The following is a 13,489-nucleotide window of genomic DNA, read 5'->3' on the forward strand; positions in this document are numbered from 1 at the left end:
CGCCTCTGATTTATTGGTCTCCGTGGGCTTGCACAGGGGAGCCTGTGGGTGTTTTTGCCTGGCTCCCGCGGCAGCCGCCCCCCCCCTCCCGACCTGGAGCATCCAGGCAGGTGGCAGGGCCAGGGACGCGCGCGTCTCGACCCCTCATCCCAAGTGAGGGAGGGGTCGAGGGTGCCCGGCGCCCTGGGGTCGGACCTAGGCGCTCGGGACTCGTCCAAGGTCACCCGGCGGGTTGGGGCGGGGGCGGCGCGGGGCGGTCCCGGGCGCGGTGACGCGGGGCCCGTGGTACGGCGGGGCCGGGGCGCGGGGGGCGGCGCGTCGCCGCGTCCTCCTTTTGTGCGGCGCCGGGCTGGGCTGCGAAGGTAAACAGCGCTTCCTCTTCCTCCTCGCCGCCTCTTCCTTTTATAGCGATTTCTGGCCGCGCAGGGGCCGGGGCGCTGCTGTTGCTGCTGTTGCTGCTGCTGCTGCTGCTGCTGCCGCCGCGGCGGGGCCGCTCGCGAACCTGCGGCGGGGACGCGCGAGCCGCCGACCCGGAAGCGGCGTGTGTGCACCGCAGGCTCCCGCCGCCCGTCCGCCCGCTCGCCCGCCCGCCCGTCGGGCCGCCAGGTACGTGCAGGGCCCGCGGGGAGCCCGTTGCGGCGTCGCCGCCCAGTTCCAGACGGCTCTGCGGGGAGGGAGCGAGCGCCTGGGGCGGCGTGCACCCCGCGGCAGGGGCGCGGGGTCCGAGTGGCCGTCCCCGGGCACACCCCTCTCGCAGGCCAGGTGAGCGCTCGTCGGGCCTGACCCGAGCGCCGTGCTGCCCTCCAGCTAACTTCATAGGTTTTTTTTTCCCAGGCCAGGCGGCCGAATTGGGGAACCAAAAGGGCGAATAGACTCCCACTGGCCCGACTTCCTCCTGCGCCGACCCCCGCCGGCGTTTAAGCAGTACTTCCTCTTTGCCCGTTATGTTTTTATCATCATCATCATCATTATCATCATCATTTTTTTTTTTTAATGGAAGTTCAGTGTTTAGAGGTTGATGCATTTGCAGCCAGCAGGGCTTTCCGGGGGCCGTGCGTGCACAGTAGGTCTGGAAGGAACCCGTGTGTCCTCTGAATGTGGGGCTTGTGTCTGGGGGTGGGAGGAAAGAGGAACCGGGACTTCCTTTGCCGGCAGAGCCCTAGGGGGGTTGTCTTTGATCCCCACCCTGCTGCTAGAAATGGAGGGTGGGGGAGGGCTTGAGTGTGAAGGTGGCGCAGCAGGGGAGAGTCACGTGGATTGTGCACCTCAGTCTAATTCCCGGTCCGGCTGCACACGAGCTTTGTGACCTTGGGCGAGTTGTCTGCTGTCTGTGAATCTTGAGCTCCTCGTCTGTAAAATGGGCTGCTTTGTAAATGAGAATAGGTTTCCTGGCCTTGATGTAGAGAATGGGAATGTCACTTCACCATTAATGTCTCCATCCCCTAAGACACGTGCCTGGAGCACAGGCAGCCTCCCCCCCCCCCCATGGATAGTTGTGAAATGAATTGGTGGATGGTAGATTTTGAGAAGTGAACCCATATGCTTCCGCATTTTGCTTCCTTTGCCCTTGATTTCCATCCCATAATCACCAGAGCCATATTTTGCTACCTCAGCCTCCAGAAATCCACCGAACCCTGGAGGAAATAGTGATTCCCTATGAGGACGCTTCTACTCCGACTGTGCGGCTCTTCCTATTCTTGGAGGGTTGTTGTATTCACTGTGCATAAAAAGGAAGCATCTTTTTTTTTTCTTTGCTATGGCCAGATGACAGCGGAGGTGGCTGGCAGGGTAGCCAGCTGGGATGATTTCCCAGGGTCTGGGCTCCATGTCACTGGGAAGGAGGCTGGATGGGTGGGTTTTTCTCCTGTGGTGGGGCGTGCAGAACGGGTCAACTGCCTAGGCTTTCTTCCTGGGGGGGGGCGCATACTGTGGATTATGAGGAGTGTGTGTGAGTGTATGTCTGTGTGTGAGAGTGAGTGTGTGTGAGTGTTGGTTGAAGTTGGTGAGTGTGTATGTGTGAGTATGAGTGTGAGGATGTGTTGGTTGAAGTTGGTGAATGTATGTGTGATTGTGTATGAGAGAGTATGTGTGTGAGTGTGTGTGTTGGTTGAAGTTGGTGAGTGAGTGAGAGAGTGTGTGAGTGAGTGTGTATATGTGTGAGAGTGTGTATGTGAGTGTTGGTTGAAGTTAGTGTGTGTGGGTGTGTATGAGTGTGTGTGTGTGTTGGTTGATAGAACTGGCTTTGGGTTAAAGCCTAAGCTGTGTTTGTGCACTTCGGGAAATGTTAAAAGAAGCGTGGCCTTCTCTGGTAGCCATCCCTGTCCATTTTCATGTCTGAAGTTCACTGAGCACCTCTCTGAAGACCTGGGAGGAGGCGGTGATGTTCACCTCAGCGCAGGGGGATACGTCTGAGAGCTACTGTTATCTGTTTTGTTTGTTTTTGAAGTTATTGAGGTCTCATGATGTAGCACAGGCTGGCCCGGAACTTGTGGTCAAGGCCGTGGCCTCTGCTTCCTGAGTGTTGAGACTACAAGTGTGGGTCCCCCTGTCCGGCTCACTTTCCATTCATTTAAAGAGGCAAGCAAGCTCCTCCATGCGGTTGACATTGCTGCCCGTCTTCACAGTGGCCACAGTTACCTGTGTGACAAGAGAGACCTTCTCAGTTCACACAGACTTGGAGAGAGGCCAGGGCTTCCCAAAACTCACCCATGAGAGGCAGGTGCAGGGTCATCAGCTACGCCTTTGGGCTGTAAGGTTCTTCTGGGGTTCTGGTTGCCCTGCTGCATTCTGAATGTCTTTGTGTCTCTTGACACCTTATACTGGGAGCGTGGTACCCACTTTCTGACAGGATGAGTAAGAAAGTGATGGTTCCCCTCCATTCTTTATAAATACATTCTGTCTGCATCTCAGGGTCAGCCTCTGGCCTCTGAGTGACCTTGTCCTTGTCCTCTGGTGGTTCTCCTTGAAGCGAAGTCTTGGGTCCTGGTCCCTGGCAGGCCTTGCATAAGAATTCGGAGAACGTTCGGCATCCCTGCCATCTCTCTAGTTGGAGAGACCACCATTCCGGTGACTTTGGTGGTGTGGGACTTGGCTATCTTTAGCAAAACCATCTGAGATTGAGCTGTGTAGATTTAAAATTGATGTTACTTGAGCTGGGCGTGTGGGTGCCTACCTGTAATTGTAACCCTAGGGTTGCTGAGCCAGGAAGATCACTGGTTCAAGACCATCCTGTGTTAATGTAGCAAGCCACTGTCTGAAACAGACACATACCCCTCACAACAAAACATGGGGTCATCTGTGTGGTCAGCCAGTAGTCTTAGGTCAGTACCACTTTGAAGCCCTCTTTTCCTGACCGCGAACAGGTGAAATAGTTCCGGCCCATGCCCATTGCCCGGGGTATCCAGATAAGAGAGTAGGATCTGCCTTGAAACCATTTCTTTCTTGCTTACACTTGCACGTCCAAGCTTCTGTGTGGTGCTTCTTATCTGTACAATGGGCAGGTAAGTCATGGGGTTGGTTGTATCTTCATCACGGTTATGTGACGTAAACCCTGGGTGTAGGACAATTATGGCAATAGTAATGGCGGTCTTGCCTGTCAGAGCGCAGACGAAGCTACTATGCGAACTCCTCTCAGTTTTAACTTATGAGAAACTTCCAGAGAGTAAGCCGGAGGGGGCCAGGGAGGGAGGACTACTGACTTCCTGGAGAGGGGGTGGTTTTCCATAGGATGCTGAAGACTGTGTGCTCTTGTCTATCTGTAACTTCAGGTAGACAGGCTTGCCAATGTAAGCTCCTCTCACCTCTTTCTCTCACCTCATTCACCCTCCACGTGCTCGTGACACCCATCCCTTATCTTCTAGAACCTCTATATCTTGTTCCTGTTTTTCACTTCCCCTGGGTCTCAGGTGAACCAGGTTCAAACTGTTTCAGTTGAACTTTAGTACTTACTCTTCACACAGTCGGAAGGTTGGCTGGCCTCGGGTTGAAAGATGACTTTGTAGTTAAAGATACAGTGAGGGAGAATTCACTCCCCCCATCCTTTTCTATTGCCAGAGGCACTGAGAGTGTGGGGTTGGGGCTCAGATTGCCCACACTGGCTGCTTATAGGCAATGTTACCTTGGGCAACGTCCTTCCTCTCTCGTCGGACCTTCTTCATCTGTGACATGGGCAGTGTTTCTGGCTATCTGGAAATGGTGTTGGGGTCAACGCAGCGGTTGGTACACACTCTCGGTGCTCCGTAAATGTCTATGGCTTCTCCTCTATGAGGCTCTCCTTGTCTTTACCTGATTCTGTCCCCCATCCCCGCCCCAACCCCTCTCAGTTCTGCTTGGGAAGCAGCCCTGGGTTGGCTATTCCTAGAAGAGCTCTGGAGGCTGCAAGCCCTGTGGAGTCCAAGCGTGCTATTTTCATCCGATTGTTGACCGGCTGTTGTATGGGCTTCCACGGGATGGGAGACGGTTCCCTCCGAGCTTGTCGGGAAGCCTAAATGGACGAGTCATCAGTTTACATTCTGTCCCATTGATTTTTCCCCCCACTCGGCAGAGGCTTACTAGCTGCCATCTGCTCCGTGAACATCGTTCATAAATATATAAATAATCGAAGCCGAGGAGATCTGCTGGAAGAGGTGTGGCTGAGAGTGGTTTTTGTATTTCGGATGATCTGAGGCCATGAAGCGAATTGCAGGGCTTATCACAACACCGGAATCATGCTCAGAAAGGCCCCCTTTCACCGCAGGAGTGAGGGAAGGGCATCCTGGGAATGTGGGTGAAGGACCTGTGAGGGGTCAGTGGGCAGCCACTGTAAGGGTGAGGATAGCTCGAGTCAAGGGACCTGGACTGATGCCAGCTGTCACAGCTCGGGTATGAGCACTTTCTGGGCATCCTTGAGACCCAGAGGGCTGTGAAGTAAGCCATGCCTGGTGCCTTCTGGGGCATATACATTTCTGTCCCATATTGTCTTCCACGGAAGGTTCTTGAAGGTTCCTAAGACCAATTTTTTTAAAATAAAATAAAATAAAAAACCCCACATATTAATTACACATGATAATGGGTTTCATATGAAATCTCCGTGTGTTTGTGTGTGTGTGTGTGTGTGTGTGTACTTTCTTGTCCTTTCGTTTGTTTTGGTGACACGGCACACTTAACTGGAGTTGTGTACTGGGGAACATTTCCTGAATAGAAAATGCCCCTCTTCCCCTCCAGCAATCTTTAACTGCCTATAGTTTCGACCTCTTCAGAGAGGGGTGGGGCTGTGTGAGCTTGTCCCCTTTCGTGACAGGCTGTTGATGGCCCAGTTGTGTGCGGGTCATCACAGCTGTTGTGGGTGTGTGGTGCAGTGGCTACGCCATGCGCAGAAGCCAGCACTCCATTCCGTCCACACACTCTTAACATTCCTTTGGCCCTCTCTTCTGTGGTGTCCTCTAGGCCAGACTCTTTTCGTTAATAGCAGTCCAGAGTGAGTTCTTCTCAGGCTCACAGTTTGACAGGCATCAGGTGGTCTCTTGGGAGGACTGCTTCCCAAGCTTGAGTACACGCCCAGTCACTTAGGCCTTACCCACATCCTGAGTCAGCTCTGGGTGGCCTGAGCATCTCCATGTCCCACAGGCTATGATGCCTCTGGTCTGTGAGCCACACATTCAGTGAGGTGTACTTGGAGATCATCCTGCCTTACCATCTTTGGCTTGCTTCACCGGCCTGGACCAGGAAGACAGACCACAGAGATGCAAATCTGAGTTCTGCTCCTGTAGGTTCCCAAGGCAGCTAGTGGCAGAGGCATGGACGGGATGCAGAAGGAAGTCAGCAAGTGTCTTCTGAGCTCAGGTGAACCCCAAAGGTCTGGACATGATACAGGGGGTGGGATGGAGAGAGTACGAGCAGACAGCTCTTTCCACAGGGCCTGACTGTAGGCCTGAGTAGGACCTTCATGCCTAGAGTCCCAGCCTGAAGCACGCTCTCCTCTTCTTTAACCTGATGGGGATTCAGAGACAAAAGACATGCTCGCGAGACAGATTCAGGGCTGTGGCTCAAGACCTGGCTCAGCTTCTCCCTTGGTGCACTGTGCCCAGGATGTCTGCGGGCACTGCTTTAGTGACAGTGGGGTGCTGGGGCCCTGGATGCACTCATGTCCTTGATGTTCCCCCAGCAACAGGCTTTCCGAGGGACACACAGAGAACCAGGTTCTTCTTGTGGAGCTGAGATAGATGACTGTGGATTTGATGATCTTAGACAGTTCAGATGGCTTTGCCCAACACTGGCTGCTCCGCACAGGAGGTCGGCAGCTTTGAAAGGGGCCAATGGTGGGGTGAGAAACGGGCCCATGAGTGGGGGGTGCCTCAGGTCGTTTCTGACTGACTGAATTTGCTTGCAGGTTGTAAGACCTTGCAGGCCTCTCAGTGCCCAGTTCTCAGCCTGTCATGGCTCTTTGAAAATGTTTCCGTGAGTTTCGCTTGGGTTTGGGCATCCAGAGGCTGTTCTGTCCCTTGAGTCCCCAAGGCTAGGACCCAGAGATGGGGAGCCTTGGGCCGGGGACGGTCAGTACTGCTAGTGGCTTCCCCAGATCCAGCTTCATTCAAAGCAGAGTGAAGTGGGACACAGAAGACAGCGTGGAAGTGAAACTTGGGCAGCCACGTCCCCCAGTGTCTGCTCCACTCTCCTGAAGCCAGGTCTTCTGCTCTGCTCTGTAACCTTGGGCTCCAGAGTCCAGCTTGGAACTCACACAGATCGAGCTAACAGGCTTGTGAAGGGATCCCCCAAATGACTGTCCTGTGTCTTCTGAAATGGGTCTCACAGTCATTCCTGAACACGTGTTCCCTAGTTCTTAGTTCATGATGGAGGCATGGGATCTCTCCTGCCATTCAACAAAGTAATAAAGCAAGCGGCTGCTGCACAGCAGGCCTGTAATTCAGCCCCATGGGGCACAGCAGTGTCTGGAGGCCACTCACGCAAATCCCTAGGGGACCTGAGCAGTGTGGAGCTGGAGGAAGTTTGGGTTTGTTTCTCCTGGCTGACCCGAGCCCAGCCTCTCTCCAACCCCAGTGTTCTTCATTCATTCAGAAACCAGGGAGGCAGGGCAGGGACTTGGCTCAAGGAGGAGGGGCACTGGGCGAGTGTAGGAGGTTAAGCTCCTGGCGAAAGCTCTCTCTCACAGTGTAGTTTTGAGTTTTTGGGTAGCCTGTCTCCCAGGCAGTTGGTGAGGCTGGTCATATTTACTCTCACATCGTAGTTGAGAAAATCGCGGCCAGTAAGAAGCAGAGCGGGAACTCAAGCATTCCCCATCACTTTTAGTGCCCACTTCTCTCCAGCCTCTTCCCAGGGACCTGTGAATGGAATTCAGAAAGAATGGAGTGGCCCCACCTGGAGTAGAGGCTTTCTGGCTGGACTCTCTGGGAGGGTTTCTCCCCAGCATCCCAGGGGCTCGCTGGCCCCAGAGCTCTCTGTAGGATGGCACATGACTCCGGGTGACTCAGCAGCCAGCCCTGGGTTCCTTATTGCTAGGCTACTCTCTGTGCAGAAATTTTTGGTAAAGTTGGTGGGAAATTGACCACAGTAATAAGACTTCTTGAAACACTGTGTGTGTGTGTGTGTGTGTGTGTGTACATGTATGTGTATGTATGGACAACCTTGGGTGACATTCCACAGGTACCATTTTTTTTATTTATTTTGAAGATAAAGTCTTTTATCTAGGCTAACCTTTTATCTGGCCTAGGGCTAACCACTTTAGCTATAGTGGTTTGCCAGTGAGCCTCAGTGATCTGCCTGTCTCTACTTCCCTAGCCTTGTTAGACCACCACACCCTTTTCCTAAATGTGAGTTCTGGGAATCAAACTTAGGTTCTTTACCCACTAAGCCATCCCTGGCTCCTAAGGTTCCTCTTGCCACCGGGTGGCTTTGGTGGGATTTCTAGTTGTAGCCTGGCAAGTCTCTGCCGGTGGCACCCTTGGGAGATGAGATGGGCAGGGGAAAGAGGGGCTGGAGGCTCGTGTTTCTGGTGTGTGCGTGTCTGTCTGTCTGTGTGTCTGTGTGTGAATTTGAGTAGAAGAGTGTGGGGTTTGTACACTGAGATCAGAAGGTGGTTCTGAGATTCGAACCCGCGTCCCCCTGTGCACTTGTTCCTTGGAAATGACTGTGTAGAATAGACTGGCCTGATATTCAAAGAGATTCATTTGCCTCTGCTTCCTGAGTGCTTGAATTAAAAGCATGGGCCGTGTCTCCAGGTGTTAAATCCCTATTTCAAGGAGCACTCTCGAGATCCCGAAGCCTGGTCCTTGCTGCCCATTTCAAGTGTGATAATTTGGACCAACCCATCACCCTTTACAGATGTCTCAGATTCTGTGTGGCTGGGGGTTGGGCAGCTGGCGTGAGATAGGAAAAACCCTGAAGGTCACCAGGTTGTGTCCCCAGCACTTCTCAGGCCATGGCCCACAGAGGAAATGGGATGAGTAAGTTTTGAGCCATGGGCCAGACAGTGAAAGAGGAAGCAAGTCCCGTTGGGAGTGGACTGACCCTGGGGCCCTTTTGCACCGGTGTTGAGGTCAGTGACCTGGCACAGTGTAGCCGCATCCCTCTTGGTGGAACCAGTTCTCTGACTCCCCTCCACAGTGGTATCGCTTTAGACGTGCCACCGTGGCCCAGAGAGGCGATGTGACTTTCCCAGTGTCACACAAGAGCTTGAAACCCATGAATGAGTTACCAGGCCGGAGGGTGTGGGTGCCAAAGCGCTGCCAAGAGTCATACAGCCAGTGCGTGGCCACAGGGAGAACTAATTCTCTTGACTGGAGTGTCCTGGGGAGGAGGGGTATGAAGTTGCCGGTTCCTGTCTGTGCCCATCAGCCTGGAGTATTGGTTTCCTGTTGTCGATTGAGACTGGCTGGTTTTCTAATAGTCTCTGACCGACAGCCCTTGCTCAAGACCCAGAATACTGAGGAAGAGGAGAACTGACTGACCACTGAAGGGTGGAAGTCAGCCCAGCAGGCGCAGTTTCACAGAGCTGATGATTGCTGGCCCCGCCCTGCCCCAAAGGACAGTGCTCCGTACACCGGACTGAGTCCCCGATGCTGCGTGGTCAGGTCGACACTCAGATGTACGGACTGAACTGTAGTAGACGGTGTAGACTCACGGACCAGCACCTGGGACCGAGGACGTGGTTCAGCGAGGAAGGAAGAACGCGGCCGTGTGTGAGGGATCGCAGGGGCTGGTGGCAACTAGCCTAAGGTTCCGAGAGAGACCCTGACTTGGGAGGAAGAGGGTCGTGTGTGATACAGCAGGAGAGCTGGTGTCTTCCTCTGTGCACACAGACACACAGACACATACGCACACACGGAGACACACTGACACATACGCACACATGGAGACATCACATGCAGAGATGTACACAGTTCACATAGACACACAGACACATACACACACATGGAGACATCACATGCAGAGATGTACAGAGACACAGACAGACATACATATAGTCATACATACATGCACATAGACATAGTTACACGCACACGCAGCACCAAGCGTGAATAAAGAAGCAGATAGAGATGAATTTGACAACCAGCACAAGAATCCATGACTACGATATTTACAGCCTCACTTGTACTTGTATTTGTTCATATTTATTTCTTTACTTTGAGGTGCTGGGCTGGAACCCAGGCCCGCAGGGGTGTTCTTTGTGCAAGTGCCCTACCACTGTGCAACGGTCACAGTGCACATTTATTGCTTATTTTCTCTTCTGGTGTTGGGGGTTGAACTTGGGACCTTCCTGGGTAAGTTCTCTACCACTGAGCTAAATCGTCAACCCCTGTTTTTCTGTAGCAGGGTCGGTCCCGTGTAGCCCAGGCTGGCCTCTAAGTCACTGTGTAGTAAGGATGACCTTAACCTGGTAATCTCCCTGCTTACATCCCCTGGGTGTTGGAATTTCAGACTCAGTTTCTTGGGTGGTGGAACTCAGGGCTTTGGTTGTAATAGGCCTGTAGTCTTCCTGCTGAGCCACACCACAACCCCTATCCCATAATGAATAGAAATAATTGAAAAAATTAATCTTTGAGTGCAGTTGAATCCGGCTTAGGTGAGCAAGGCTTGTCTATTGTGACACAGTGGGACATACTCAGTGTGCCAGGGAGTTCTGCTGATAACAGAGTGGGTCGTGCAGGTTTGGTGTGCCTGCCGTCTGTCACTCCAAGGTCTCTGCTCAAGTGTTATGGCCTTTCAGGAAGGTTTTAGGGGTGCAGGACTATTTGGTGCAGGACACTAGCAGACAAGAAGAGTGAGCTCTCTGGATTGGGCAGGGCCTGATGTATTTTTGAATGAAAGAGAGTTCCTTGACCACACAGTGAGTGTGGTTTCGCCCCTTTGTGCTTATTCCTGTCCCCTTTCAGAGTTGATCTGGAAGTGCTGCCATAAGGGAGGCTTGTGCTTGGTCCTCAAGGTTCCCCCAAACACAGCAAAACCCTGCAGCTTCTCAGAGTTACAATGGGGAGTGTTGAAGTGAGGAGACCATCTGGATGCTTCTGGCTTGCCTTCTGACCTCCCCTCAGGACAGAGGCATGCTGTCGGTGTGATTTCATATGTCCCCAATTGTCTCTGCCTTCATGATGGGAAATGTGGCATATTTTTGCATATTTTTTGTCATGTGATAACATCCTATTCTCATTTTCCCTTCCCCTTTCCTTCTCTCCCTCCCTTCCCTGTCCCTGCTTTCTTTTTCTATGAATCCCAGCACTTTACCATTTCCAGGGTGTCTAGGAGGAGACGCCATGACCATGGCAACTCTTACAAAGAAAACATTTAATTGGGCAGGGTGGGGGGGGGGGAGGAGAACTCTCTTACCATTTCCGAGGTTCAGGGAGCATGGAGGCATGCAGGCAGATGTGGGGCTGGAGCTGAGACTGCTACATCTTGCAAGCAACAGGAAGTCAACCGAGACACTCAGAGGTATCCTGAGCATAGGAAACCTCAAAGCCCACCCCCACAGTGACACATTTCCTCTGACAAGGCCATGCACACTCCAGAAAGCCACACGTCCTAATAGTGCCTATGAGATATCAGCAACAGTTACATTCAAACAAACCAAATTAGAGCATTTAATAACTGAGACAATTCAGCCCATCAATAAAGAATTACTGCATTTATGTATTTATTTGTGTGTGTATGTGCGTGTCAGCATGTGTGTGCCACAACACTGTGTGTGTGAGCATGTGTGTGTATGTGTCAGCATGTGTGTGCCACAACACAGTGTGTGTATCACAACACAAATGTAGGTGCCTGAGGACAACTCAAAGGAATTGGTTCGCCTACCATGTGTGTCCTGGGGATTGAACTCGGGTTGCCAGGCTTAGTGGCACCTTTGCTCTCTGGCCTAGCAGCCAGTTAATTAATAAAACTTAGGCCCCCCCCCTGAGTTAACACAGCAGCAGGTTTGGTGACAGTCTGAGCAGACAGCTGATCCATTTTGAATGATTGTCACCCTGGGCCAAGCTCCTCTAGGTCTGCCCAGAAGTCATCGACATTTCCATTTCATGAAAGGGCCAAGAAATTTCTAGAATCATTTTGCATCTTCCTAGTGAGCAGCTGGGTGTGTGTGTGTGTGTGTGTGTGTGTTAGATTGAGGGAATCTAGAGGTATCCAGTCTAGTAACGGCCTTAAAGTCATGTAGAAACTGTTTTCTAACAAGAGTGAGTGACAGCTACTGACTGTCAGTAGCAGAGGGCTTTCAGTCTGGGTGTTGTCTGTAAGTGCCAGGGTGAAGAGGAAGTTGGTGACCTCAGGCCTTCAGGTGCCTCTCTAGCCCCAGGACTCTGCTCTGGGATGCATAGGGATGCGAATGCAGCCCAGAAGGAGCCGACAGCTGAAGGTGCCGCCGTAGGGGGCCACGCTGTGCTGACTGTGGAATTGCAGATTCGCAGACACTCCATGGTATTAAAATGCCACCTTCTCCCGGAGTTCTGTGTCTGGCATGCCGCCCTCTTGTCTTCTTCGCCCGCGTTGCAGGGGGAAGCTGAGTTAAAACACTTCAGCCATCTTGGGTTTTTCAGTATTGAAGACTGAACACAGGGCCTGTGTTTTCAGAGTTTTTAAAGGAAGGGTTCATAGCAAACAAGGTTCTAGGTGTTTGATTTATATCTGATGAGTAAGTGAACCAATTACATTCTCCTTTGAGTGGGCAATTCAAACTGATGTCTTTGAAGATATTTATCTCACCCTCCCTTGAAATCTTTCTTCCTTCCCTCCGTCTTTCTTAATCCCGTTATTTTTTCCCCTCTTTATCTTCGTCTTGAGACTCACTGTGTAGATCAGGTTGGCCTGGCATGTATCATGTCGCGGACCTCGAGTTCTCCATCCTCCTGTACGGGCATCCTCAGTGCTGGGATTAAAGTGTGGGACACTGAAATCCGCAGATTGTCCCATGAAAGACCACCACTCACGTCTGCAAAAGCAGGGGCGCTTATTTCTTGAGAACAAATCCCAGCAAGCTGGGGTCAGCCACACAATAAAATGGCGGTGGCCCCCTCCTCCCCCAGAGAAGCTCCCAGGCTCCTTTTACACAGCTAGGGGAATTCCAGGGACAGTTAGGTCATGTCCAACAAACCTAATTGGCTGAGCAAGGAGCAGTTACATTAATATGTTTCTGATTGGCTGGGGACATGTCAGAACAGGCTTTGGGGGCGTGGCTTACAGCATTTGTTCTGTAGGGGGTGACTCAGCCTGGTGTGTACTATCTCCCTGGGCTCTCTAGGATGGTCTTGTTGATTCACTGTTCCCTGTTTGCAAACAGAACCTGAAACTTAGGCCTGGTAGTGGATGGGGCCCAGAGAAGCCTACTGTGGCTTCTTAATACCACGCGCAGCCTTTTGATTTTAGGTTTTCCCCGTGGTATAAATAGGACCTTGCACATGGTAGGTAAGCGCTCTACCACTGAGCTACATCTCTGCCCATAGGTTTATTGTTTTTAAGTGTATGTACATTTTTTTGTGGAATGGCATCAGTGTTAGCACCTGAGTGGGTATTTAGTTATCGAGTGTCCAAAAAAGTCCCTGTTTGGCCCTTGAATGGTTAGTATTGTCAACTTGACCTTTGATGCCTAGAAAACAAGCCTCTGGCATGTCCTTGAAGCCATTTCCAGGGAAGAGGGAGGACCTCCCCTGAACCTGGAGGGCACTGTTCCTTGGGCCGAGGCCCTGGAGTAAGAAACCGGAAAAGGAAAAGACCTGAGCTCCAGCATTTACTTCTGTTCTTCCTGATTGGGTATGTGACCTGCTCCCTCCTGGACTTGTACTGAACCATCAAACTGGGACTCAGAATAAGCCCCTCCTTCCTCAAGTCCATCAAACTGGGACTCAGAATAAGCCCCTCCTTCCTCAAGTCCATCAAACTGGGACTCAGAATAAGCCCCTCCTTCCTCAAGTCCATCAAACTGGGACTCAGAATAAGCCCCTCCTTCCTCAAGTCGATTTACCGGGTGTTTTGTCAGAGCAAGAAGATACACAGTAGGGCTGGAGAG

General features: G+C 52.1%; 1 protein-coding gene across 3 annotated transcripts in view; it reads left to right on the plus strand.

The window, feature by feature from the left end:
- Positions 1 to 391: 391 nt before the first annotated feature.
- Cyrib (CYFIP related Rac1 interactor B) overlaps positions 392 to 13,489 on the plus strand; it is a 125,329-nt gene continuing 112,231 nt past the window's right edge. For all 3 annotated transcript variants that reach the window (XM_050145022.1, XM_050145019.1, XM_050145018.1), the window contains exon 1: positions 392 to 606. The gene's annotated coding sequence lies outside the window, so the exon portion shown is untranslated. The remainder of the gene's footprint in view (positions 607 to 13,489) is intronic.

Source organism: Alexandromys fortis, unplaced genomic scaffold, assembly GCF_014885135.2.
Source record: "Alexandromys fortis isolate MF-2015 unplaced genomic scaffold, M_Fortis_MF-2015_v1.1 scaffold_2_1_26212458, whole genome shotgun sequence".
NCBI classification, from domain to species: domain Eukaryota; kingdom Metazoa; phylum Chordata; class Mammalia; order Rodentia; family Cricetidae; genus Alexandromys; species Alexandromys fortis.